Raw genomic sequence first — 5,191 nt, 5'->3', positions numbered from 1 at the left:
ATAAGACTCATCATAAAATTAGGCTTTCTCCTGGGCTTCCATAATGAGAGGGCATTATCTGGAGGGCAGAACTGGGAATAATATTAAAGGGTGGTGGTATTGTAAAATGACAGGGTAGGAGAAGATGGGTGGCTGATGAAGCTGCTCTGCTCAGGGGTGGGGGCCAGGTACGATTAGAGAGTGTGTGATGGAAATTTGAGATACTCTAATATAATTGATAGCCTCCTTTTCTGATGCCTTGATGTTTTTCTCCCAACAGTTTCTCTAGTCTTTTTCTTTTATCCTGGAGCTGATCTAGTCTTCTTTTCTCCTTATCTTCTCCATTCTCCATCCTTTGAGATCCTGGCTGCCAAGCTGTTGGCTAATTACCACAAACCTCTCTCCTCCCCCTCTGCCATATCTCTCTGCTAAGATTTGCCCATCTGTCCACACTGTAGACTTTTCAGAGGCCTCATGACTCTTAGACTTAGACTTGACTTAAAACTAGATTGAATCTTAGGGGTCAGTTAGTCCACAAGTATTGAATTTAGGGTCTGTAACCTTTTTGTTTTTTTAAATTTGGTAACCATATTGTGTCCCTAACATGGTGCAATTTTAAATTTCAGTAGTTTAAAACTGCACTAAGACTTATGGAAATTTTGTATTTAAATATTTCAATTGACTTTCTTTGTAATTTTATTTTACTCATTTAAAAGCATGATTCTGAAAAATAGGTTTTGCCCACACTGCAGAGGAGTCAATGACACAAAAGATTTTAAAAACCCCTCAATCTATCTCCTTTATACCTTTTCACACATTTTACTGAAATCTTTCTGAAGTATGGAGATTCAATTAATTTCATGCCTTAATAGTCCTCAAGTTCAGGCAGAAATAAGACTTTACCAAGATTTCCCAAAATTATATATTTTTAAACCAGACCAAACCTCCAACATGGTAGTAAATGCTTAAGACCTTCAGGCTTTTCCAAGGAGAGTCTCCTGACAAGACACTATGTCCAGATGGGCCTGAGGCCTGATTTTTTCACCTGGCGGTTCTGGAATGTCAGTGGTCAATTTATTGAGAATTAAGTCAACTATGAAAGAGAGATATCAGACAAACTGGCAGTAGACTGATTTGCACAAATATTTCAATTGACTAATTTACAATATTTAGCACATGCTATTTAAAAAAAATATTTAAAGTTTTGAGCTCCAAATTCTATCCTTCCCTCTTTCCCCCCCACCCTAAAACAGCGAGCAATCAATTATACATGTGCAGTTATGTAAAACGTTTTCATATTAGTCATTTTGTAAAAGAAGACTAGAATGAATAAAAGGAAAAAAAGAAAGAGAAAGAAAGTAAAAATAGCATGCCTCAATATTAAAATATTATCAATTCTTTCTCTGGAGGTAGATAGTATGTTTCATTATTGGTCCCTTGGGATTGTCTTGGATTATTGAATTATTGGGAATAGTAAAGTTCATAATTCCTCATCAGACAACATTGCTGTTATTGTGAACAGTCTTCTCCTGGTTTTGTTCACTTCACTATGCATTATACACCATGCATATTTCATGTAGGCCTTTCCAGTTTTTTTCTGAAATCATCCTGTTTGTCATTTCTTAAAGCACATTAATATTTCATTACAATCTTAATGATAAATGCTTAATAACATTTATATAGTACTTTAAGGTGTTCAGAATGTTTTACACATATTTTATCCTTACAGCAACCTTGGGAGTTAAATATTATCATCTCCATGTTGTAGATGAGGAAATGGAGGCACAGAGATGTCAAGTACCTTGGCCAGTGTCATGGAGCTAGTAAGTTTCTGAAACTAGATTTGAACTAGGGTTTCCTTGCATCACTTTGTCGATTTGGCTTGGAGTATAATATCTAGATAAATCAAGTCAGCTGTCATTGATTACCTACTATGTGTCATGAACTGGGGATACAAAAAAAGGCAAAAAACCAATTCCTATTCTCAAGGATCTCATACTTATGGTGAGTGAAAACATACAAAGAACTATATTCAAACAAACTATTGACAGGATAAATTGGGATGTTGTTTCAGAGGGAGGGCATTAAGATTAAATAGGTCTGAGAAAGACTTTGTGAAGAAGGTGGAACTTTATTTGGAACCTGAAGGAAGGCAAGGAAGTTAGGATGTGAAGAGGAGGAGAGTTCCAGGTATGAAGGAGCAGCCAATGAAAAGCCTCTGAGTCATGAGATGGAAGGTCATGTTTGAGGAATAGCAAGCAAGCCACTGTTATTAAATGAGAGTATGTGAGAGAGATATGAAGTGTAAGAAGCCTGGAGAGATGGGAAGGGGATAACTTATGAAAGGCTTTGAATAATGGAGGATTTTGTGTTTGATCATAGATGTATTAGGGAGCTATTGCAGTTTGAGTGTGTATGTATGTGCTCATGCATGTGTACTTGAGCATGTGTGTGTAGTAGTAGGAGTAGGAGTAGGAGTAGTAGGGGATTATGGGTAAGGAAGATTAATTTAACAGTTGAGTGAAAGATAGATTAGAATAGGCAGCCTGCCTACTCCTGTCTCCTGGTCAGAGTATTCTCTTTCCTATACCAGAACCTACTAGAAAAGCCAAAGTTAGAGTAAAAAAAAAAATTTTTTTTGACAAGTAGGGTATCAGAGAATATATGAAACAGACTGGAGAATCACATAAAATCAGAGTTGGAAAGATCTACCAGAAGTCATACTGTAACAGAAATTATTGTTTAATACTCTGTATCCTTGGGTTGTGGTCATTCAGTCTTTGAAGACCTCCAGATGAAGGCCAAACTATTATTTCCTGAGAACCTTTCCATTTTTGAATACCTCGATTTGTTAGGAAGTTTTTCCTTACACAATGCCTAAGTTTATCTCATTGCAGTTTCTACCCATTGTTTCTAGTTGTACCCTTTGGTGCTAAACAGAGCAAATCTTTTTTTCCAGATGGCAACTCTTCAAACGTTTGAAGCCAGTGGTCATCCTTAACTACCAGGTCTTTTCTTCTCCAGGTTAATCAACTCCTGATCCTCTAAACAATCTTTTTATGGTATAACCTCAAAGCCCTTCACCACTCTGTCTGCCTTCCTCTGGATAGTAATAATTAATAATAACTAACATTTACATAATATCTACTTTGGACCAAGCACTTCATAAATATTAACTTTTGTGGTCCTCATGACCACTCTGGGAGGTAGCTACTATTAAACCCATTTGACAATTAAGGAAACTGAGACAGACTGAGATTAAGTGACTTGCACAAGGTCTTACAATTAATAAGTTTTTGAAGGTGTATTTGAATTTGTTTTCTGGTTTATTTTGCTTATTCACAGTGAGAAAGTAGGCTGTGTGGCAGATGGTGTGTGCTGGTCAGAGCATTCTCTTACCTGTCCAAATTTTAGCACCCAGCATAAAAATAGTTTATGTTTATATAGTGCTTTAAGTTTCACTTGAGTTATATAACTATAGATATTTTTATCCCAAATATTTTAGATAAAGAACTTGGGACCCAGAAGGGCTATTGACTACCCAAAATACAGTGTCATAGGCAGGAGTTAAGCTTAAGTATTCCTCACTTCAGATTTTGTGTATTCAATTTCCTTTGTAGCATGGACTCTCAATTAATCTCAGTTCCCCAAATGTGCTTTGGCTAATGAAGAGCAAGTGGGATCATTCTCTCTCTAGCCCTGGATATTAATGTTCCTCTTTAAAAAGCTCAAGATAGCCTTTTAACTTTTTTTTGGCTATCATGTTATGCCATTGACTCACAATTCACAAACATCTCTAGATCTTTTTTTCATACAAACTGATTTCTAGCCATTCTTCCCTGTCTTGTGATTATGACATTGATTTTTTTTTTTTATCTAACTGTGAAACAGAGGAAATAAGATGGTCTAATAGAAGGTGTATTTGATTTGGAGTGAGAACCTTATTTCAAATCCTGTCAATACAAATATCTACCTATAAGACCTTGAACAAATCAGTTAATCAATAAATAAACACTTATATTTACTTGTTTATTTAACCCTGGGTCTCCCAGCAGCTGTTCACTGATCAGCTTAACTTGCACTATTTCTTATTTGGGCTTGTTAATGAAGCCCTTTTTAGATAGCCTGGTGGTCCCTTAGTTCCCGGGTTTCTCAACCTCAATAAAGTGCCAAACTTTGTGCAAATACTAGATCAGCTTTAGGTCACTGTAGCTCAGAATTCCTCAGCTCAAGGAGTCTACCAGCTTCAGTCTTTTCATCTCAGGGACCACAGGTGTAGGTTACCATACCTGCTGTAGTAAGAATTTAGTACATTCTTTCTTTCTTTTTTTTTTTTTATTTAATAGCCTTTTATTTACAGGATATATACATGGGTAACTTTACAGCATTAACAATTGCCAAACCTCTTGTTCCAATTTTAGTACATTCTTTCTATATGTCAAGCACTGTGATCAGCACTAAGTATACAATGAAAGGCAAAAACACAGTCCTTACTTTAAAGTGCTCATGTTCTAATGTGGGGAGCTATTCAAACAGCTATGAATGTTCAAGATACATTCAGTGTAAGCAGGAGGTAATCTCAGAGGAACGGCACTGCAATGTGTGGACAGGATGGTATGTAGGGGAGGAAAGAGGCCTGGAAAAGGCTCCATCAGAAAGTGAGATTTGAACAGTCTTGGAGGAAATCAGGGAGACCAAGAGGAAGTGATAAGGAGGTAAACAGAGCATGATAGTCATGGAGAACATTCAGCGAAAGGAATGGAATTGGGTGACAGCATTTCTAGACATGAGGGATTGCCAAAGAAAAGGTATAGTGTTGGGAGATGGAGTGATTTGTGCAAAAAAAAAGGGAGACCAGTATTGGATTATAGAGTGGAAGGGAATAAAGTATAAAGGAAGCAATGAGGTTTTGAAAGGCTTTAAAACACAAACAGAAGATTATATATTTGGTTATGGAGTAATAGGAAGCCACTGGAGTTTACTTAATACTGGAGAGACATGGTTAAGACATGAACATTTGGTGGCCCGAGGGTTCACATAGCTAAGAAAACAATATGTACAATGACTACAACAAGGCAAATGGAAAGAACAACTTCAAAACTCTCCAAAGGGAATATGCAAAAATTACATAGGACAATCATGGCTTCTAAGAAGAAATATGAAAAAATACTCCAAATCTCTCTTTTGTAGAGGTGAAAGATCCACAAATGTA

The sequence above is a fragment of the Sarcophilus harrisii genome, chromosome 1 (assembly GCF_902635505.1).
Source record: "Sarcophilus harrisii chromosome 1, mSarHar1.11, whole genome shotgun sequence".
NCBI classification, from domain to species: domain Eukaryota; kingdom Metazoa; phylum Chordata; class Mammalia; order Dasyuromorphia; family Dasyuridae; genus Sarcophilus; species Sarcophilus harrisii.
The sequence above is the reverse complement of the archived record's forward strand: the minus strand, read 5'-3'. Positions refer to the sequence as shown.